General features: G+C 44.2%; 1 long non-coding RNA gene across 1 annotated transcript; it reads right to left on the bottom strand.

The window, feature by feature from the left end:
* Positions 1–5,040: 5,040 nt before the first annotated feature.
* On the bottom strand, positions 5,041–21,811 carry LOC130543717 (uncharacterized). Its single transcript, XR_008959231.1, has 2 exons — positions 21,559–21,811; positions 5,041–8,054 (listed from the first exon to the last, which is right to left on the bottom strand). It is a non-coding gene; the product is annotated as an uncharacterized LOC130543717 (long non-coding RNA).
* Between the last annotated feature and the right edge of the window lie 2,570 nt (positions 21,812–24,381).

Genomic DNA, 24,381 nt, shown 5'->3' with positions numbered 1-24,381 from the left:
GGATGAACTACTGAGCTCGTGCCACATCTAAAAAAAGAAGGTGCCAGCTCCCAAATCCCAGTGACGGTTGTCATGAAGAAAAGCCAGTCCAGAGTTGCCAGTTCTTGTGATACTTCAAGAAGCCAGAAACTTAGATTTCTTTACATATATGTATATATGAAGATTGTATTTATTTATTTGACAGAGACAGAGACAGCAAGAGAGGGAACACAAGCAGGGGCAGTGAGAGAGGGAGAAGCATGCTCCCCGCTGAGCAGAGAGCCCAATGCAGGGCTCGATCCCAGGACCCCAGGATCATGACCTGAGCCGAAGGCAGATGCTTAACGACCCAGGCACCAAAACCTAGATTTCTATACGAAATCTCTCCTTGACAACAATGTTAGTACCATAAGGGCAGTAATGACAATTTTATTCATTACCATATCACTGTACAGTGACTAGAAGAGTACCCAGCACATAGAAATGATCAAAAAATCTTTGTTGCATATTTTTTCCAATTTTTAAATTACAGCAGCTAGTGAGGGTGAAGCAAAGCCAGGGCGGGGGAGGTGCCACATGACTGTGAGAAGACAAGCACGTCCTTATATTTCGTATCCCAGCCATGTCACTCACCGTCGCCCTGGCCCCAAACACAATGCTCCTGTCAATTGCTCCTTCAGACTTCTGCTCGAGACGAACCACCACTGAAAGGTATTAATAAATGATACTTTGGGGGGCCCCTACTAGTTCAACAAGGCCGTATTTTCATGAAGTGGGGTATGGCCATCGCCTGCAGAATATATACTGTCCACACAGCTCACCTGCAACCAGGCATTTAATCACTGTGCCCAGGGCTGAATGGAGATGCGGCAACTTTTCTCAGCCGGAACAGCTCACGGATCCTCCTCTCCATCTACCACAGCCTGAAGCTACAAACCCAGCGAGCTGTAGATTTGTTTCCCAGTTTATAAATGCCAAGGAGACAGCTCTTCAGCAAAAGAATGACTCGGTGGACACATTGCAGATAAATAATGTATGAAACCACTTCTATTTTCACGGCACTTTGCAGGGACACTAATATTGATGAAAAATGTTAGCATGTGTTAGATGGTGTTATAGGCAGTGAGAGATGAGGTTTGGCAGACTCCGGGCCACTTCTGGTCTGGGCCAGAGATGTGAGAAACAGCAATTCCCAGCTGATGGGTGTTAGCCCCTGTAAGAAATAGGCTCTTGGGTCAAATAAGACAAACACTTAACCTTGGCAAGTATGTCATGGTGACTACTGTTGGTTGGCTGACCCAATGGTCCTTACCAAATCCCTCTCTTCTAGTCAACTTCCACTCCACAGGTTGGAAAAGTTTCAGCCTCTTCTGCAATCGATCCCAGGATTGCATAAAGCACATAAAGCACAATGAATCATGAGTGGAATTCCGCTGGGCAAAGGAACGAGTTCTGGGAAGAAAATGTACTTTTCTGATAAAAGGGGCAGAAGGGGTCGGTCAGCACCAACTGTTTCACTCTCTTACTGCCCTCAAGTGGGATGTGATGTCCAGAGCCATCATAGCCATTTTAAAACCAAGAGGCATGGGAGAGCAAGACTGCAGTGACAGCAGTCTTGATGTCACTGAGGCTCCAAACCAATGCTAATAAATGCCCATATTCAGACTAGATGAGAAAAAAACCAATGCCTATTTGCATAAGGCTCTGTGAGCTAGATGCCTTGCTCAAAACAAATGAGTGCCTTCTGATACTTTTTTTTTCCTAAAGATTTATTTATCTATTTGGGGGTGCGGAGGGGCAGAGGGAGAGAATCTTCCAGCAGACTCCCCTCTGAGCGTGGAGCAAAGTGGGGTACAACTTCACGATCCATGAGATCATGACCTGAGCCAAAACTGGGAGTCAGACACTTAGCTGACTATGCCACCCAGGCGCCCTTTCTGATACTTATCTTAACCTCTCTGTGCCTCTGTGTTCTCACCTGCATCACAGGAATAATAACAGTATCTACTATTGTGACAGGCAGGGGCTTTAATGAGAATGTATTCAAAGTCTTGAAACAGAGCTTGGCCCATACCAAATCCTGAACACTAGCATCATTACGTGTTCACGAATAAGCTACTAGGCTTTTTTTTACACTTCTAAAGCCTTCACAAATAATGCCTGAATCAATGTGAGCAAAAAGCGAAAAGGAAATAGAGACAGATATGTGGTATAGACAGACAGACAGAGAGAGAGAGATGGATGCGGGAGATTTGGGGTCAGGAGGTGCAGGGCCTAAATGCCCAATAATAGAGAAATGACCGTGTAAACAAAGGCACCTTCACTCCATAAACTACATATGCAGCCATTTAAGAGGCACAGTAAAGACCACAGGAGGACACGGGGAAATGCTTATGATAAAATGTAAAATAACCAAAAACAGAGCACATAGACACACAAATTACATTTAAGGAATGATCCAAATTGTATTTTTAAAACCAGTAAAAATGAAAAGAAATAACCCAAAATGGCAATCTCTGAGCTTATAGAGAACTTTTTTCTCCTTTATGATTTTCTGCACTTTCCAAATTCCCGGGGCAGGGGGGACCACCATAATCATTGCGCAATACAAATTTTTGATGGTTATTTTGCATGTTCAAAATTCTTTGTAGCAAACTCATATGACTTATCTAATAAGAAAAATAATTTTGTTTTTGGAACAAAGAAACACATTCGTTGCCCAGAGACAAATGGAATCTGACCAGTCGTAGTAGCATCACAGGACCCAGAGCAAAAATACATTATGGTTTCTTAAAAGCTACCAACGATGTCATTTTCACATATTTTAAAGTATGACTGTGCGCCAGAGGGTGAAATTGGTCCTGTATAAGGGCTCACTCCTGCTTACCGAAGACAGAGCAGAGGAATAAGTCAGAGTGGGCCTCGCGTATACTGGTCTCCTTTTAGTCACATTGGAGAAATAGAGGCAGGGGATTTTTATCTTTCCTTCCTTCTAAGTTTATGTGTATGTCTATGAATTTTTTAGATAAGAATTCTCTTTTTATTATAGATATTTTGGACTTGAGGCTCAGCTTCACCAGTTATTAGCTGTATGACATAGGGAGCAGAAAATTACATAACCTTCTGAAAACACCATTTTCCCATCTCTAAAATTGTGATTATATCTACTTCACTGGGGAATGCTGTGCTCAGCAAAGATGATGCCTGTTCAAGTGTTTAGGTCCTAAACTGTAAAGCCTAGTTCAAACTTTGGTAAAAAGAACATAGGCTCTGATTAGGCAGCCTTAACATCCTGGCTGTGACATTAAATGGTGTGTGAAATTTAAGCAAAGTATGTAACCTCCCTGAGCTCCAGCTTTCTCCTCCAGAAAATAGAGATAATATCTTTCCTTATATATAAGGCACCTGGAGCACTGTAAACACCTACTATAGGAAAGTTGTAATCATATTGTCCATACTTTCTCAGGAATAATCAAAGTTAGCTCTTCTACTTCAAAGAGCTGCCCCCAGGAGATAGGAGCAAGATAGGAGTTCCTTCAAAAACTCCCTAGTGCTCCCAAAAAGCACCCTAGTGTTATGAAGAGCAAAGGGGAACTGGGCAAGATGCCTGGTTCCCTACCCGCCCCCCAGAGCAGTTTCCCAGACTCTCTAACACACCCAAGTTCTGAGCTACCTTTCTGAAATACTATAAAAAAAAAAAAAGAGCAAGAGAGTCTAGATGTGAAAAACAATATATGAAAAAGAAATTGTGAATGTTAATTTTGTGTGTCTGCTTACCTGAGTCACAGGGTGCCCAGCTATTCAGCCAAACACTATCCTGGGTGTGTTTATGAGGAGGTTTATACAGGTGACTAATATTCAGATTGGTAGACTAAGAAATGCAGATTGTCCTCCCTACTGTGGGTGGGCCTCATCCAATCAGTTGAAGGCCTGAATGAGGGATGCCTGGGTGTCTCAGTTGGTTAAGCATCTGCCTTCAGCTCGAGTCATGATCCTGGGGTCCTGGGATGGAGCCCCGCATCAGGCTCCCTGCTCATCAGGGAGTCTGCTCCTCCCTCTCCCTCTGTCCCCTGCTTGTGCCCTTTCACTCTCTGTCTCAAATAAATAAAAATAAAATCTCCAGGAAAAAAAAAAGTCTGAATGAAACAAAAATGCTGACCTCCTGGGAGTAAGAGGGAATTCCTTCTCCTATTCTTCTTGAACTTGAACTTTAGTTTCTCCCTGCTTTCAGACACAAACTGAAACACGGGCTCTTTGCATCTTGAGCCTGCAGCCCTTCAGACTAGAACTACACCTTGGTTCTCATGGTTCTTACGCCTCGAGACTCAGACTCCTAGGTCTCCAGCTTGCCGACTCACCTTGCAGACCTTGGGGACTGCCACTCTCCATAAGCAACAGGAGCCAATCCCTTTTAACCTACCTACCTATCTATCTACCATCTATCTACCATTTAGAGAGAGAGAGACCACTTTTCTGGAGAACCCTAAACATGGATCTTCACCTTAACTAACCGAGGCTGGGCTGCTAGGAGGATCTGGGGAGCCACTGTGTTCTGAATCACGTGTCTCCACAGCCACGCAGCACAAATAGGCAGCAACTATTGAGCAGTGTGTGCAGCTTCCCAGCGTGTCTCATCAACGCGAGCTGGTAAATCACACCTTCCCCTATTATTTGAGGATGGCAAATCAATACTGCCATTATAATTATTACTCCCAAGGCACCTCTCCAGGAGCATCCGACCTGCTGTCTCCAGAGCACAGAGCAGAAAGGATGATGAATCTGCTTCTGAGATCCCATCAATCACGGCAGGAGGGAAAGGAGAAAATGGGAAGAAGAAACATAAGATACCCGGAAAGGAGAGAGAAAGAAAGAAAGCAGAAGTTTGAAAAGCCTTTAAAAGCTCAGTGTCTTCCTAGAACTTCCTTGATGGGAGCCCTTTGGGGTGGTGGTTAAAATGGCAGTACCCTGGAGATGCCAAGTCTATAGGTCAGAGGAACGACCTAGAAATCTGCCTTAATGAACCACCTCTTCAGGTGATTTCATGCACTTAAAGATTGTAGCTTAAAAACTTAGAGATTTATTCACTCCTGGAAAGATCATTGGTAAGGATCTTGAGGTTTTGTGGTCCTGCTGCTCATCTCTCAGAGATAAGTTTCGCAGAATAGCCGTACACACACTTGTAGGAATGGAACAGCACCTTTCACGTCAACATCAGCTGCATTCCAGCGGAGTGGAGTGGGGATGTCCCTTGACTGACACCCATGATTCGAAAACCTCAGTGCGCATCAGTCAGCCAAATGGCTTGTTAAAACAGAAATTGCTGTGCCCCACTCCCAGAGTTTCTTATTCAGTAGGTCTTGGGTGGAGCTTGAGAATTTACATTTCTAACAAGTTCTCAGGTGATACTAATGTTGCTTGCTCAGGAAACACACTTTGAAAACCACTGGTTTACACTGTGGATGGATTCTTGGAAAGCAGCACATACATTGAGGGTTCTTCCCCCCCCCCCTTATTTGGACAGAAAAGCATAAATAACAGAGAGAAAAAAATCACCTGCCACCTTTCCACCCACAATCCACTGAACTCACACACATACACACACACACACACACACACACACACACACACACACACGGCACCTCTTGAAAAAAAAATCACGCTAATATGGGACTATGCTTACCTTCTTCACTGAACACATCAGGAAACTCTCCACTCCTCCAGGTAACATCTCTGCCACACAACTGCCAACAAACGCACAGCACTAGCACTGTCTAGATTCATCATAATTGTGTGTGAAATTTCTTTCAATAACTTGTTTCGATTAAATATGCTCAGTATAAGAATCGAACAACAGAGAAAAATACAAAGAATAGAAAACACATCTCAATTCCCACCATCCCAGAGATGGTCCCTGTTTATAAACTCATGTACACCTTTCAATGCACATATCCCTATATACATTTATAAACTTTACATAAACCGAATCATATAATCCAAGTTACTTTGTGACCTGCCTTTTCTACTTACACAAAATATGTTTTGATAAAATAAATACAACCCCAAAATTCCTCAGGATATGTATTACTTAATGGAATCTTAATACAAATTAGGAAATGAAACAGTCTTATAGTGAACATCTACCCACTACTCACATACCTACCATGCTATCATTTTTCAGGGCATGCGTGTGCGCATATGTGTGTATAGGTGTATTCCATATTTCATTTCTCAGGTTTGCTTTCAGAAGAGTTCATCTCTAGTAAGGATGAGACTTTTATAGTAAATCAGAGCTCTGGGTCTAAGTCAGTGTTCACGGCACAGATGGCCTGAAACCCAGAGCATGGGGAACTTCTGGTGTAAATTCTGGATTTTGTCCAGCAGTCTAGGTCTAAGGACACTGATCTCTGGTCACAGCTGAGCTTCACCAATGTTTTGGTCCAAGAATGAGTCACCGACGAAGGGTCTAGTAAGCAAAGGGCGGAAGTGGGCAGAGTGGGGGGGGGGGCAATTCTTGATACGATCGGTACAGCCGAGAGCACGCACAGTTTCCACACCCATGCCAGGGGCCTTTCAGAAGAACCAAGCACCCCTTTACATCCATAGAATGTACTCACACCCTTCTATACAATATCCTTTTGCTAATTTGTCCCTATTTTCCAAATGACATATTAATACAAGAAGTGCTCTGAGCACAGCGTCCAACACATAGTAGGCACTCAGTGTCACTGAGAAGCCAGTATGAGAATACACATGCTTTGTGCCTGCCTCTCCTCCCTGGGCCAGACCACACTTTCGTTCTGTAGGCTATAAAGAGATGGACATGTCAGCACACCGACAGACAGCCATGTATCAAAGATGAGTTTCCAAGAGATGAAGCACACCCCTTATTCCCCGTCAGATCTAAAACCTAAAGAAAGTCCAGATATTACTTATACAGTCCCAGCCCTCTGCCTAAAGGTGGAAATTGTCATCATCATCATCGCAAGCCTGAGCCTCAGGATAGATCTGACTTGGTGACAGAGGAAGACAACAGAAGGGCTTGACCCACAAAAGCCAGCAAATGGAGGGAGCCTTCAAAACCTCTGTATCCCGGGGCGCCTGGGTGGCACAGCGGTTAAGCGTCTGCCTTCGGCTCAGGGCGTGATCCCGGCGTTACAGGATCGAACCCCACATCAGGCTCCTCCACTATGAGCCTGCTTCTTCCTCTCCCACTCCCCCTGCTTGTGTTCCCTCTCTCGCTGGCTGTCTCTATCTCTGTCGAATAAAATAAAATAAAATCTTTAAAAAAAAAAAAACCCTCTGTATCCCTTTTGCCTTGGAGAAACTAGGGGTCCTGGTAAAATCTAATTACAACCTCTTTTTGCCTTGCTTGGAATATAAAGACACAGTGTATCCCTATTTTATTTATAGAAGGCAAGGAAGTAGAGATTCAGATAAAGGGTCAGGGGAACCATAAGAGGGATGTACCCATGATTCTCATCTTTGAAAGAGACTAGTTCTCTCAGCAATCCATGCTAAAGAGTAACTGTCACCTTCTAGCACTTCTGTCTGAACCCAGGAAGAGGGAAAAGTACCATTGCGTGGCAGTGCTAGGTGTCTCAAGCTTCATTGGCGATTTTCCCCAAGAGTCTCCTATTACAGCATGTAAAGCACTTAGTACAGTACCTGGATCACCGTAAGTAATCAATATATGTAAACGAGTAGCGGCAGCAGACATAGCAAGAATGACTTGCAGAGAGCACTCATTGAGCTAGCTGGAACCCCGCTCAGCATAGAACTCAAGTTTTCATGCAATTAAATGAGTGTTTTTCCCATGAGCCCCCCTCCCTATTCCTTCAGAGTCTGAGACTTTGCCCTTCTGTCTCCAGTCTTCCAAATTCTTCGGCCACCCTTGGGTCTGCTGTCTGCAGGATCCCTGAGTCCACGATGACAGAGATATCCCAGCTGAAGAACTGAACTTCACAGGTCTGACACTGACACAACCCATGGAATTCAGTTCTCAAAGCTGAGGATACACACCGGCCTTCTGGAGTCGGCATGAAGCCCCCTCCTTGAGATCCTGGCCAGCCTCAGCCCTGTAAGATACAAGAGAGAAAAGGCAGGTGAACCCAGGTCAAGTCACGGCACTCGTAAGTTCTAAGCATCGGGAGGGATGGTGTGGTAGACATGTGCACCATCAAACAGCATTAAACACTATAGCTGGTCTTTCCTGCCTCCTGTCCCTGACACACACCATCCCCTTTGCCTGGAAAACTTTCCCCTCTCTTTAACAGCAACTCATCCTTAGGTTCTCACCTTCAATGTCACTTCCTCAGAGAGGCCATCTATGGCAGAGACTGCTAACTGTTCACCCAACCTGTTTTCTCCTCCTTTCCCAATACTAGAACCCCAAAATTTAGTCTGGACACATGAGCACCTGGTACATCCCAGTTTTGTGTGACTGAGTTCTGGCTCTGAGCAGAAGGGATGAGCCTTCCTGTGCCCCTTTTCTCCTTCTCACTGCTTGGACTGTAGACATGGTGGAGAGCCCCTCCAAGGCAGGAAAAGACCAACATGTTAGAAGATCCTTAAAAACTGTAGGGATTTCCATAGGAGCCCTAGACTGCTTACACCTGCACTACCACACCAGCGAGAATTAAACATTTGCCTCCTCGAAACCAGCGCTATTTGGGGATCTCTGCTGGAGCATCTGAACGTTACAGTTTTTCTAATACCTCTTTGCTAACCCCCATTAGCCTCCTGCTATTCTCTTTAATAATATCCAGTTCATTCCCTTCATAGCACTTACCATAATTTGTAACTATAAATCTCTCTGTATAATTATTTGATTAATATTTATCTTCCCAGCAAGATTATGTTTTCCACAAGGGCAGAGACCATGCTAGGGTTTTTAACATGTATATAATAGCTTTATCAAGATATAATTCACATTCCATACTATTCACTTATTTAAAGTGTACAATACATTAGTTTTTTTGTATATTCACAGAGAATGCAACCATCGACATAAACATTAGAACACCTTCATCATCCCCTAAATAAACCCAATACCCATTACCAGCCACTCCCCGTTTTCCCCCAGCCCTAGGCAATCACTAATCTATTTTCTGTCTCTAAAGTTTTGCCTATCCTGTGCATTTTAAATAAATGAAATCACACAATATGTGACTTTTTGTGGCTGATTTCTTTTATTTAGCATGATGTTTTCAAAGTTTATCTGTGTTTTAGCATGTATGAGGGCTTCATTTCCTTTCTATGAATGAACAATACTCCATTGCATGGAGATGCCAACTTTTGTGTATCTACCCATCAATTGATGGGCATTTGGGTTGTTTCCACTACCTACTATTCATAAAGCTTCCGTGAACACTTGTGTACAATCTTCTGTGTAGACATACGTTTTCATGTCTCTTGGGTATACACCTAGGAGTAGAACTGCTGGGTCATATGGTAACTCTATGGTTGACCTTTTGAGGAACTGCCAGACTGTTTTCCAAAGTGGCCACACTATTTTACAACTCTACCAGCAGTGTATGAGGTTTCAATTTCTCTACATCCTTACCAATATTTGTTATTCTCTTTCTTTTGATCATAGCCATCCTACTGGGTGTGAAGTGGTATCTCATTGTGGTCTGGATTTGCATTTCCCTGATGGTTAATGACGTTGAGTATCTTTTCACGTGCTTACTGGCCATTTGTATGTCTTCTCTGAAAAAAAATGTGTATTCAGATCCTTTGCCGACTTAAATTGGTCATCTTTTTTATTGAGTTGTAACAACTCCCTTCTATATTCTGGATACGAGTCCCATATGTATGATTTGCAAACATTTTTTCCCATTCTGTGGGTTGTCTAACTTTCTTGATGGGGGTGTGGGGGTGTGTGTGTGTGCGCACGTGTGTGTGTGCATTTTCCATAATATTACTTCCAGCTTTAGTATAATGTCTGGATCACGGTAGGTACTCCAGAGTTAAGGAAGGAAGGAAGGAAGGAAAGAAGGAAGTTAGTTTTAGAGATCATATGGCTTAATTTCCTTACTTTATAGATGGGGAAACAGAAAGTCTAAAGACATTAAGATGTTAGCATGATGAGATAATAAAAACAAGGAGCTAGAAGTTAGAACTGGGTTCTAGTCCCAGCTTGTCTCCCACCACTGTAAGAAGTAGGCAAGTCACATAACTTCGCTGCACATCAGAGACCTCCTCTTTCCCATCAGGTGCTGGAAGGAGCAAAGGGAACAATGCATGAGAAAGCATTGCTTGACCATGAACTATAACTGAGGCCCAAGATCAAATAGCTTAATCAGTCAAGTCAGAAAAAGGTGGTGGCTGGCCCAGTTTCGGTCCAGGGTGCATGCTGGGGCATCATAATTCATTTTTCAGATTGTTCCTGATTTCCATCATCAATTGGGATACTTTCTGGTTCAATGCAGGGAAGGAGGCACTACGTTAGTCCTAAATCACACAAACTCTGAGTCTTCCTACCCACTGAGAGTCCTAAACAAGAAGTGATCCTTCCACTAAGTATAGCCCCAAGCAGGGATTATGTCTTACTCACTACTGAATCCATAGCATCTAACACTGTGCCTGGCATATGGTAGATGCACAAAACTACTGTTTAATTAGTGAACTAATGAATGAACAAATAAATGAATGTCAACTGTAATATGAACCTGAATCTCAAAGTCTTAATGAAGCAGATGAGAATGAATTGACCAGGTAGAAGGATTCTGAGGTAGCATCTGGGCATATCTAGAGGTAGTAACACAAAATAATTAGAGAACAAGCTTTTGAGTTTGGCTGCCAAGGTTGCAATCCCAGCTCTGCCACTGGCCAGCTGCATGATCCTGGACAAGTTACTGACCTCCCTGAGGCTCACTTTTCTCACCTGTACTATAAGGATAATAATAGACCTAGGTCACTGAGTTGTTGGGATTAAGCCAGGTAATGTTTCTAGAACATAGTGCCTGGCATGCAGACTCAGGAATGAATGATGTGATGGATTAACAAAGTCTGTCACAAATACAGAGAAGGAAAGAGGCAGCCACCGTATTTTCATCTCTTATATTTGTTTATATCTATCACTGTCCTACGCCCATGCCTTTCACTCCTGTTCCATGCCAGCCTTCATGCTCCGTTCACCCATGGCCCCAAGCCAAAGCTCCAGGCACTTTTTAGTCTGGTTGGATCCACACGATTTGGTGATTCCTATATACACGTCTTGTACTGCTCATGCTGTAGCATCATTCCACCTGCTCAGAATGATCCCCTGGGCACTTGCTTCCCTAGATGGCACGTAATGGCTTCTCCATCACCCTCAACTAAATGTAGCCTTTAATACTTAGAATACAATGCAATGAACAATGTACATTCCTGCATTGGAGGGACTCCACTGTTTCATCTCTGAAGTCTTGCTTCCCCCTTTTATGTAAAGGAAAACCAAAACATGGAAGGGGGAGAAGTGATACCTTCACCCTAATGTGCTCCCACATGGATGACCCTGAGAAAGGAGAGCCAGGCACCCAAAAATCGAATGGGAAGGGGGAAGCCATGCAACATAATAACTGCCAATTGACAACTGTTTGCCAGACCCACACAAGCCACTTCACATGCAAATCTCACTTCACTGTCACAAGCCATAGGAAATAGATACCGTTACCATCTCTACGTGACAGGAAAAAAAAAATTAAGAAGGAGGAAGAGAAGGAAGAAAAAGGGAAGTAGGACTAGAAGGTAAGCCATTAAAACACTCACCCTAGCACATACTTTTTTTAAAAAGATTTTACTTATTTTATTATTGGGGGGGGGCAAGGCAGAGGGAAAGGGAGAGAATCTCAAACAGACTGTGCTGAGCATAGAGCCTGACAGGGGGCTCAATTTCATGACCCTGAAATCACGACCTGAGCCAAAACAAAGAGTCAGACGCTTAACCAACTGGGCTACTCAGGCACCCCCACAGCTAACACTTTTAACCATTCTGCTCCACTGCCTGCCTCTTGGAAGAGTTTAAAAAATAAATAAATAAAAATTTTAAAAAGTTTCTTCCCTAAAGGAAAGTAAGGTGGCAAGGTATAGAGATGAAAAATCAGAAACTATGCACACTAACATATAACACATATTCAGGCTGGCCTCAACGAGAGGGGCCAGCAGCTGGTGGAAGGAAGACCTCACTCTAAGACTGGCCGCTAGGAAGACACCCTCCTCCCACAGTCTACCTTGGCTTAGTAAATGGAACCCAGGGGCCCAGGCTAAAACTGTGGCATATCTGACTCATTTCTTTCACACATCCCATTCAACCTTGTGCAAATCCTGAGAGCTCTTCCTTCATAGCACACGGGAACCTAACCCCTCACTTTCACCCAAGACACCATCACCAGCCACCTAGACCCGGGCAACCACTTCCTTGCTGCTCTGTTCCACTCCTGACACTATGGTCCACCCTCACACAGCAGCCAGAGGAATCTTATCAGCAGGTAAATCAGATCAGGCCACTTCCCTGAATAAACCTTTCCAACGGCTTCCTTCCCACTCAGAGCAAAGTCCAGACCCCTAGCATGGCCTCCCGGCCTATGTGATCTGGCCCCCTCCCATCTCCAGACTCATTTCCTACCATCTTTCCCTCACTCATCCACTCCCGCCCAAGTGGCTACCTTGCTGTTTCAATTCAAAAGGCTATTGCCTTTTCCTGGAATGCTCTTCCTCCCAATATTTGCCCCGTTCACCTCTCCCTTCTTTCAGACTCAAGTCTCATCGCATCAGGATCACCTGACCCCCAGCTAAAATAACCACAAACATGCCCACCCTCACTCCCATGTGCTCCAGCCCCTTGCCCTGCTTTTTTTCTTCATAACATTTCTTTTTTTTTTTTTTAAGATTTTATTTATTTATTCGACAGAGATAGAGACAGCCAGCGAGAGAGGGAACACAAGCAGGGGGAGTGGGAGAGGAAGAAGCAGGCCCATAGCGGAAGAGCCTGACATGAGGCTCGATCCCAGAACTCCAGGATCATGCCCTGAGCCGAAAGCAGACGCTTAACCGCTGTGCTACCCAGGCGCCCCCTTCCTAACATTTCTTATTCTGGAATAGTTCTGGTTACTTATTTATTACCTACCTGCCTCCCGAGAATGAAAACTCCCTGGGAGTGTGCACTTTGACCAGACTCATGCCTGGTTCAGTCAGTTCCCAGCCTGAGAACTCTTTTTCATTATCATCCCCTGAAACTGCCTTTTTAGACATATTTTCCTAATCACCCCCACTATGAAATTTTAATACCACAGATAGACTGTATACTGTTTATTTGCTATATGTATGTCTATGCTTCAAACATAAAAACAGTAAGATTTTTTTCACCCCCCAAGAGCCAATTTCCATGCTCTGGGGGCATATTTCCCCCATTGGGAATGCATGGAATAGGCGCTTGATGAATACTTGCTGAACGGTTCAAGTTCATGAGCTGAACAGCAAGCTGAAAGACAGACATCATACAAGGTATTAAGTTCAGCTGGGGAAATTCCAAGCGAGCTCCCCACCCCAACCCTCCAGTCTGTAGCATGAGTACATCCTGTCAAGCTGTGGCTGGTGGCTACCAAGTACTTTTCTAATTCAGGTTTTCAGCTTGTTTTCTTAACCCTAATCTTGTTGGCATCCCAACTCTTCCTGCTATTTTGGATGCTTCAATTCACTTTCCTCCACCTTCCTCTCATCCCAAGCATGCTTTAAAACCCAGATAAGTCCCCCTCCATTCATGCACAATGCTTCCTTCATCCCACAAACCATCATTGAGTTTCTATGCGAACCAGACTCTGGAGATAAAAAGATCGTTATGATCCAACCCCTGCTCTCTAGAAGCTTATGGGTACATGAGAGCAGACAAATGGGACATTTAGTACAACATGCCAAGTGTCCTAGTAGGAGAGACCATTTGCTTTGAAAGGACAACTGCATCAGCCCAGGGGAATCTCTCCTTCCACAACATTCATTGATTCATTCATTCATTCATTCATTTGTTCATTTATTCATTGTCATTCATTTACAGACACCAGCTCGATGCCAGGCCCTAGAACAAATGCTGGAGGTACAGCAGGAAGCAAAAGGAACATGGCCCTTGCCTTTGACCCCATGGAGATCACCAAATAACGGGAGAGACCAAGATCTCAGGAACAATCATACAAAGCAAGTAAGCTCAAATGTGAGCAGCGCCACCAAGAGAAAAGCACAAGACCCTATGAAGCACCTGGTCATTAGGAAGAAGTGACATCAAGAAGAAATCCTGAGGGGGCCTGACTGGCTTAGTCAGTAGAGCATGCAACTTTTGATCTTGGGGTTGTGAGTTTGAGCCCCATGTTGAGTTTAGAGATTACTTGAAAAAATAAAATCTTAAAAAAAGAAGGAGGAGGAGAAGAAATCCTGAAGGATAAACGGGCTGTGGTCTGGTGAGGAACAGGTAAAACGGTGTTCAGGCAGAGGGAACAGAATATTCAAACGCTCTGAGAGAGGATGTGATGGGGCACAAGTGGGGACTGGCAGGGGCCCCTCTGCTGGGGCCAATAACAAGATAAGGGTGGCCCAGGTAGCCCTTCACATCAGCCCTGCTTAGGAATTTGGAGTTGACCCTAATAGAAGACAGAGGAAACAGGGAAGCAGTGGAATTCCCCCTTGTACTTTGTAAATATTCTGGGCTGGTGTGGCAAAAGCTGGGAAGAGGGCAAGAAATAGTCCTGCAGATCCATCACCTAATCACGTCATTTAACACCTGAGCCCACAAGGTCTTGAATCCGTCGGTGCAAGTCTCGTGAGACTATGAAATTCTCAGACACAGGCATGATATTTTCAACCTCTTTAGCCCCACCCCGTAACAACAGTGCATTGCACATGGCAGATGATTAGAAAACATTTCTTGAGTAATCATTTTGTAATAAAGGCTTTTCTTATAACTAACAACTCCTCCTCTCTGCCCATGAAAAGATTATCTCTTGTCCCTACTCCACCACCGTTTGCCCAACCGACACACTCTCATTCTAAAGATCACTGTAACTTCCAGACAAGCTCCCTACAAGCGTGCTGCACAGTTATTGCCCTGCATGAACGGGGGCTATCAGACGCTCTGCCTGTACCGAGTCCCCGAGACCCTCCAGCCTGAGGCTCCCCAGAGTCTGCATCTCCAGCAAGACGGCAGTTCGCTCCCGGGCTGCTAATGCAGCCAGGTCAAAATGAATCTAACTGTACAGCCAGGATCATTTCTCAGCCACGATGGCGAACAGGACAGAGAAACTCAGAAAAGTAATTGCCTCCTATTTACCAGAATGGACTCTGCGCTATGAGCCATTTTGTCAACTTCATGAGATTTGTAGTCAGAAAATAGAAACCGAAAACAATACAAAGGATTTTTAACAGTTGACCATTTACACTTATCAACACTACTGTTTTCTCCATTATTAGCATTTCCCCAGTGTAGAGCCCAGGAAAACTGAAGTTGGATTCAATCAATACAGTTAAATTCTTTTCTAAGGCAGAGTTACACAATGGAACTCTGATGGGTAAATGTATAATTTATCCTATGAAAAGAAATCTCTCACCGGACTTGGTCTTGGTGCATTATGATAGTAGAGTTATTCACTTCTATCTCCAAGAATTCATCCCCTTCTCTCTTATGTATTTTCCCCACCATTTGAGGGAAAAATAAAAACTAACCCAAAAGTAGTTACAAATATAATCTTGCCACACACAATTACTACTGTGGCATTCCGCTCTTGCTATATAGGGTTAGAATAAAGGAATGCATTTTCAGCATCTGAGGCTTTTAGGAGAGCTACTAATCTATTATAACTTGACAAATCTAAAATCCTTTCAGCTAAATGAATCCTTGTCTTCCAGTTCACTCCCAAAAGGTGTAAAGGAAATGCATCCAAATTGCTTTATATGCTCACGATAAAATATAAAAAATAGTTCCTTACATAGCACTTTATTTTTAAAAAGTTTTTAAATAGTCTGCATAATTATCTCATTTAGATCTCTGCTCATAGCCTTAGGAGGAAAGCTGGAACGCACAAGGCAATACTAAAGAAACGGGGTCAACCAGTCCTTGCCAGTAAGAAACTGCAAGGTTATCCGCTAGTGTTGAACTTCCCTAGTCCTCTGTGTAAAACAAAATCCACTTATGACCACGAGGCGAGTTCTGGCAATGAGAGAAGAGACTTAGAACACAACTCACCGAACAAATGATCACAGCCGTGTATCAGGTGCCCAGGACCTCTAGGCTCTGGGGCCCAATCAGCCAGGAACCACACGGAGCCTAGCCTAATACAAAATACGCTTCAAGCCTGCAGAAACGGTCTGATGGCTGGATTCATTCAGCAGAAGTGGACAAGTCTTTTCTCTCTGGTCTTCCAGGCTATCCACTTCAAATTTGGTAATTTTTTCCTGTTTCGGGTAAAAAGAATTCAAAGCTCCACACCCCTGTGTCCATGGTCTTGATTATCTGTCCCCCTGTGTACAGGCTCTGTCCATGTCTAGAGTCCATGCCTTTGTGGTTACTGAGGTACCATCTCTGAAGACTTCTCTAACTCCCTCCCACTTCCCCAGCTTTCAAGGTTCACCTGTCGAAACACTCCAGTTTCTAGGGTGTATTTCCCTGTAGAAGCACGAAATGTCATATTTGCCCTGGATGTACCCTCCCACCCCTTGCACAGTGCCCAGCTTATGAAGGACACTCAAATAAATAACCATCATAATAATTATCCTAATAGCTCAGCTGTATGAAGTACTTAGGTGCCAGCCACCGAGCTGCCTGATTCGTCTCATTTAAAATTCACAACATAGCTGCGAGCTAGGTACTTGATCAAAACCACTTCGTAGAGGGTAAAGGTTATGTGACTTGCCCAAGGCCGCGCAGTCAGCAAGTCAAAGAACTGAAATTTTCGGCCTAATCATTTCAGTTTCAGGACCTAGGCTGCCAGTCAGCCAGCTGCCCCAGCCAAGTGAACTAACCAAGCCTCACCAAGGTCATCAAACTAATGAGCCTTGTCGGGCCTACTGCGCCTCCAGCCCAGGCCAGGACATTCCTCTCTCCTCTTCAAACCAAATCCTGGTTTCACGGGAAGAAGTGAGCCCTTTGGACAAAGGTAGAGACAGCCCACAACCCCATGTCAGCCAGATCTTCTTAAACACTGAAAATAATCATCCCCACAAGACGGGCTCTCAGGCAAGCTTCACGGCAAACATTATGGTGTCACAAAAGCTGCTGCTATGAGAAAAAGAATAGGGGTGGGCAACTAAGTGACATGAACTGCCAGAACACACGTCTTCCATGCATCCCCCTCTGCCTTACAAGATGATGGTGTGTTTCGACGGAAAATGAACACAGCGTTCCCGAAGCCATCAAGCGAATGAATCCTGTAAATCCTCAGTCTTCTCCTTATCCCAGATTTCTCTCTTCCCACTGCCATTACCACCTTGCTTAGAAAATCATTTCTGGGCTTTTCTGCTGCTCACAGGGCTGGATTGTCACTTAAAAGCCTGTTAACCAACGAATTGTTCTTCTGTAGCTGCAAATAAAATTCGCACACAGCTCAGATGAGTTTATCATGGGAGCTGATTAATTAGCAGTTAAGGAGCTCTGAAAACAGAGTTCCATTTCATTAACGAAGACATGTAATTTTTTGGCAAACACCGTTGATTTAGATAGGGAGGTAGTAGGAAAATGGGAAGTCTGTGTGGTTATTAGGAGTGAGATCAAATATAAAAGATTTTAAAATAATAGTAATAGTTAACATTGAGCTGGGGGCTGTCCTACCGGGTCTGTTCTGAGTGCTTCATGTGTATTTGCTCCATTGGTCCTCAGGACCATCCTAGGAGACAGGCGCCATTATGATTTGCATCTGCAGTTTACACGGGAGGAAATGGAGGCACATGGCTACTAAACAGGGTTTAGTAGGGCCAGGGTTAACCCTCAGGCACTTTGACTTCAGAGCAGTGTTTTTCAATTGCTGCAAGGTTGGTGGGGGTGGGGGGACACCTAGGCATACTTGCAATGTCTGCAGAAATTTTTGATTGTCTTGAATAATCAAGGGTGTCAATAGCATCTGGTTGGTAGAGGCCAGAGATGCCGCTAAATGTCCTACAATGCACAGGATAGTCCCACAGCCAAGAATTACCAGCTCCTGGGGCGCCTGTGGCTCAGTCGGTTAAGCGTCTGCCTTCAGCTCAGGTCATGATCCCAGGGTCCTCAGCAGAGAGCCCGCTTCTCTCTCTTCCTCTGCTGCTCCCCCTGCTCTCTTGTGAGCTCTCTCTCTGTCAAATAAATAAATCTTAAAAAAAAAAAAAGAATTACCAGTCCCCAAATGTCAGTAGTACTGAGGAGAAACCCTACACCAGAGCCTCATCCTTGCCATTGTGTCCAAGGCCTGTGCTCAGGGAACAGGGCATTCCTATAAGGGGCAGGTCGCTAATGATGACCTCCTTCCCCATGTGCTAGTGAGATGCATGTGCTCCTTCCTGGCCAGTCCCCTCAGCAGCAGCAACATCCATAAACAGGGTTACTAATGCTTTCCTTGCCTGAAGTCTGGGTGTGACCCCTTAAAAGCCCTGTGAGATCTCAGAATCCCTACCAAAAGCTATGGACTCTCTAGAAATAATATTAAACATGTGATATTGGGACAGAAATAGCAAACGCATCAATAGAATAAAAGTGAGATTCTAGAAAGACATCTGTGTATATGTGGGAATTTAGGACCAGGCAAAAATATCCTTTCAAATCAAAAAGCAGCTGAGTGGGGATATATAGGAACTCTCTGTACTATCTATGCAACTTCTCTATAATTCTAAAACTATCCCAAAGTTAAAAAGTTATTAAAAAAAGAAAAATAGCAGAGGGGGGAAAAACTGACATCGATAAAGGAAAAAATTAACATCAGATCTGTCTCACACAAATCAAAAATACACTTTAGATGGATAAAAGAGCTAACTACAAATAAATAATTTGATAACAACTAAAACTACAAAGTGTCATAAGTAAATGTCAGAATAAATCCTTATAACTTGAGAAGGGCTTTCCAAAACAAGGCACAGAAACCATTAAGAAACAGACTGGCAAGTTTGAGACCACCTAGGTGGTGATACCATTGCCTGTTGAAGAGGGGAGGAGTATTAGTTCAGTAAAGAAGTCATCCAGATGGGTTTTGCAGCTTTCCTCTGGGAGAAATTTCTTAGCCAACGCTTTGAGTCTCCGGTTACAGAAGTCAAAGGGAAAGGCCCTTAGGTGGATACCCACTGGCATTCCTTTCTAATTAGGTTTAGACTTAGGAGGGAAATTCTTCCTTCTCTCTGCTCCTAGGATCACAGGTTAAAGGAAGTCCCTGGCAAGCAGGTGGAATGTTACTGCCGCCTGGGCGCAACCCCACAGCCGAAGTCTCGGCTTTGGCAGAACAAGGTGCTCTTTTCTTATTATTCTAGTATCTGAGCTGATCAGAGGGACATTTCCTCCAGCAGTGGGAGCAGCTGGTAGCAACTACTATAGGCCAGACAACTGCTGATCCCTGAACACCAGCCCCTCGCCAAAATGACAGCACTGCATGACTCTCCCCATTACCGAAAAAGCTAGAGAAAACTGTTCAGCTCCACACCCAAAACTCAGGTAGTAGTTTCCCTTGACATTGACACAGTGTAATGCCAGAATGTCCAAAAAATAGTAAAATCCAAGACAGTCATTTTTTTGTCATGACATTGTGTTTTTATCTTCCAATAAGGAATGTAACCAAACAGTCACGTCCTTAAGGATATACATTTCTGGCAGAGTAAGGAACCTAAGAAGCCTCCACAGTGGTACAGACAAGGCTCTCTGTCACCCCGTTGATAGTATAACCATCCATTTGCATTTTCCCAGAATCTTTTTTTTAGAGAATCGAAGACACTTTCCTGGAGAAAGGACAACAAATAGCGTGTAAAACTCTATTATCAGAGCTGGTGTGGAATGAAAAAAAAGTCAGAAGATGTGAGTTTGAGTCCCTTTTGGGCAGTGGGGCCTTCAATAGGTCACTTGACGTCTTTGAGTCTGAATTTCCTTAGCAGTAAAATGGGTATAATTCACTCATTCAACAAATATTTAATAAGCTCCCATTATGTGCTAATTCTACTTGTCTCTACTAACCTTATGAATTTTATGGAAGAATTACATGACCTATGAAAATGCTTTGCAAACTGTAAATCATAAAAATACTTCATCAGTTACTGCTACAAATGTGTTTCATCTGTTATTATTATTTTTATTACTAAGACTGAGGCCAGGATCAAAATAAGGAATTTTTGCCAGATTATAGAACTAGTGGGAGGAATCGCCTTTGAATCCAAGAAGTGCCCCAAAACTGGCTTTTAGGGCCCACACCCAAGATTATAAATTGCTGACAGCCAGAGAAAACAAGTGTTTGCTACAGATTTAACCCAAAGGCGCACACTGAGAAGACGAGACTACACTGAATTCCCGAAGGGCCCTCAGAAAAAGAGGGGTGATAGGAATTCAGAGACGGGATGACCAAGAAGCATCACTGGCCTTCCACCAGCACCATGCCCCATCCCATACCTGGGCCTGGCGGAATCCCAAGAGAAGTCTCCACCACCACCCACCCCACACACTAACAACCCAAACGATCTGAGCAAACCCCAGAGTCAAGTTTCCCACCTTCCTCTCCCTCGACGAGCTCCAGCCATAAAGAGCTAGGGTACCGCTGCCACTCTGTCCTGAGACTACAATGCATGAGGACAGCCAGGTGGTTTTTATTAAAAACAAACAACAGAAGAGAAATTTGTTCCGTTCCAAAACCCATAGTCAACAACTTGGGGGCAAATGTCAGCCCAGCGCTGCCATCAGAAGGGGTTGGGGCAAGACCAAGGGCAAGCCCGAGCAGGCTAATGAAATAATGGGCACTGAGTGTGAGGGTCCCAAGTGACAAGAAAATACAATAATACAATAACTAAGCTTTCAGGAAAGAAGAGCTACATTACTTGCCCAATTAATACACAAATCAAGTTCAGTAATGTAAAAAAAGATTAAAGAAAAACTTTTATATCCAAAGACTGAATGAGATTGAGAATAGGACACAACAAATAAAATACAGCAGTCATAATCCCCCACTCCCTAAGCCCCCAAATTATGTACCGTGCAATATTTATATGCTATTGTCACTGCAAGAAAGTTTACGACTTGCTAGACAAAGGCCACAGTCTACAATGCCAGGGTTTAAGGCATTTTGTTTTATGATCCGTACAGGTCGATGCCACTTCCCAACCCCACCCTACCCCACCCCAAAACTAACAAAAGGTTAAAAATATTTTCCTTCTGGAAATGGAGCTGCATCTTAAGCACTGGAAATATCTCCAAACCACTGACATTTTTATATTTATAGACCATGACAAGAGTCTCACCTATTTTAACTCTAATGTCATTCAATATGCCTTAAACATCTTGATTGTATCTTTAATGTGCCATTTACTCTGCAATAATCCACTGTACAAAGCCTGCTGCCTCTCAGACAGAAGATAAGTACATAATAAATCAGCTCGCAATGATTATTTCTCCCAGCTCATACTCACAGAGAGCTCCTAAAATTTCATTTGACTTTATCTTTTCCAATTCAGCGGCCGGTTCTCCCCCTCCTCATTTTGCTCCTTCCCCCTGTCCATCCAGCCCTCCCCTTTGGCATGGCTTCCTAGCCAGGTTTTACCACTCCACTCGGCGCTGCCACCGCCGTCCAGGGGAGGAAGAGAGCTGTCAAGTGTCTTGGAGCAAGAGCATCTTTCTGGAGAAGGGCTCTTGCTCACTGGAGTAGAGGAAGGCACGCAAAGACCTATTTGCATATGCTTTTATTCCATTTCCACACCCTGCACGCAAACGCTCTCTGGAAAGTCCCTTCTCAATTCCCTCCTCGGCGCAGGGGGGTGGGGTGGGGGGGGAGAGGTTGGGCCAGAATGGAAGGTTCCAGCCTGACAGTGTCAGCCTCTCCCTGGGGGAGGCTTCAGCCTTCTGCTGTCTGCTGGGTCTGGACCCACAGGTCAGGGCTGGGGTCTCTCTTCCAGCGTGCCCCTGGGAGCAAACCAGTGCTCTGCCCTGTGTGGTCTGGAGAGTTCTGAGCAGGATGCCGTGCTCTGCTCCAGCCTCCCCCGAGGAAGTTCTGGTCAGGCGCTCGGTCCCGGGCTTCCTGTCTGTACTCTCCGCAGCCCTGTGGGGAAATCCCAAGACCTTTATCCGCGGCCCAACAAGCCTGATGGCTTTTCAAGTATGTGCAGGCTGAGTTTCGGTCAAAACCTCAATTTAACGTTAACGAAAAATAAATAAATAACATGTGTGCAGGCATTTATTTTAAAAGAAATGAAGAAAAGAAAGGAGAAAAAAAAAAAGGAAAGAGAATGGAAAAAAAAAATCAGAAAGAGTGAGGACCAGGCAGAAAGTTCTTTTTCTTGCTGTGGCTACAAAAGGCCTGGATTTGCTCACCATTTGAACAAACAGACGCTTTCAAGTGTAAACTGGCTGCTTGAAGTGGCAGCCAGGAGACCGAGAAATTTCTCTCCCAGCACTCTTCTCCAAAATATGGATAGACCGAGCAGTCTTGTGTCTCACTGAGCTAAGGATAAGAGTAATAGCTAAGTTTTAATGGGCACTTACCCTGCACCAGGCACTCTGCTGAACGTTTCACATGCATGATCTTTCCTGATCCCATAGCAAGTGTGTCAGGTAGCCAGTAGTATGAGCCCCATATCACTGATAAGGGAATTTTATCTGTGATGAGGTTAGGGTGACTTGCCCAAAGTCACGCAATTAGTAGCTGCTTCCATGGGTGCCCTTTGCTGCTCCTTTCCCCAAACTGAAACAGCCTTGTGATACGCAGCTGCAAAGCAGGGTTCCCAAAGCAGATCAGTAGGATCTCCCGACACTGGAAATTTACTCACAGACAGAAGAGAGTCAGTTCAAAGGTTTTTGCTTCCAGGTAGAGTTAGTCATATCCCTGACTTCCCCAGAAGGTGTTCACTGCTCCCCTGCTGAGCTCCCAAAAGATATTTTTGAACTTCTATTACAGATAACTTTTTAAAAAGCAACTATTTATTGAGCACTTACTATATGCCACACCCTGTACATTACATACATACAGGTTCTTACTCAATCCTCCCAGCGACCCCAAAAAGTGGATACTGTTACTATACGCTGATTACAAATGAGGAAACTAGGCTTTTTTTAGAGATTTTAAAGACTTGCCCCCAGGTCACATAGCTAAAAGTCAGCAGAGCCGGGCCTTGAAAGGAGGCTTCCCTTCCTCCAATCTCTGAATGCCATCCACTGGATCACACTGCCTCCCAAGGGGGTCAACATCAAAACTGTTTGCTGATGCAAGACTCTCTTTCTGGGAAAGGGAGCTCCTTAGGGGTGTGGGCCAGGCCCCAGGCACCTGAGTCGTCTCTGAGCTGACCTTGAGGCACTACTCAGCATTTGCTCAAACACTGGATGGAAGGGAGGGAGGAAGGACAAGGCGCCCAGAAGAGTTAACAGTACTTTTAACCCATGCCACATTGAACTAAGGAGTTAATGACCTACTTGTGAAACTTTTATAAAAAGTTAAGAGCTGCGTAATGTCAATCAGTGATGATCTTCAGATGAAGTGTGAAGTCATTTGGACCCAGCATAGGGGCCAAGGGCAGGCTTCCCTAAAATGTGCCACTTTGTCATATTGGTGATTTTAAATAAAAGTTACTGAAGAGACAGGCTGTGTAAGGAGGACGCTCAGAGCCTCCTCTGTCCCCTTGAGAGCAGGAAATACATCTCCCACGTGAAAGGCACCCTCCCTGTACGAGGAGGTAGAGAGACAACCTTATCACCAGAGATAGGAAATTTAGAGCTCAGAAGTCTGTATAAACAATCCTGTTACCTTTCACTAATTTACTACCCTGGCCCAAATTTTGATTGCAGCTCCCAGAGTTAAGTTTGCTTTGTCTTGCCAATTCCTCACCGATTTACTGCCCTTTTGCCTAGAAAGTACAAAAACTGCCTACCTTGATTATTTAAGTCTCTGTTTCACTATTGGGCCGCCATGCATGTGTAATAAAACTTTGTGGTTCTTTTTCTCCTATTAATCTGTCTCCTGTAAATTTCATTCTTAACCCAGCTGGAAGACCTGGAGGGTAGAGAGGGATTTTTCCTTCCCTTCACCATTTACTGAAACTAGACTCAAATGGAAGGAACAGGAGGAACCCAGGCCTGGCTGGTTTCTGCTAACAAGTCCATTACCCCATTTCAATCAGTTAACTTGACTTCTGCATTCCTAAGGGTTCCCTCATGATACCTGGGGCCCATCTCGTAGAGTTTTCCAGAAATACGCGCAAGACACACGATTTAATGTCTACGTGCCGCCAGCAGTAGGCGTCTCC

This window comes from Ursus arctos, unplaced genomic scaffold (genome assembly GCF_023065955.2).
Source record: "Ursus arctos isolate Adak ecotype North America unplaced genomic scaffold, UrsArc2.0 scaffold_15, whole genome shotgun sequence".
Classification (NCBI taxonomy): domain Eukaryota; kingdom Metazoa; phylum Chordata; class Mammalia; order Carnivora; family Ursidae; genus Ursus; species Ursus arctos.
This window is presented reverse-complemented; position numbering and strand designations above follow the sequence as displayed.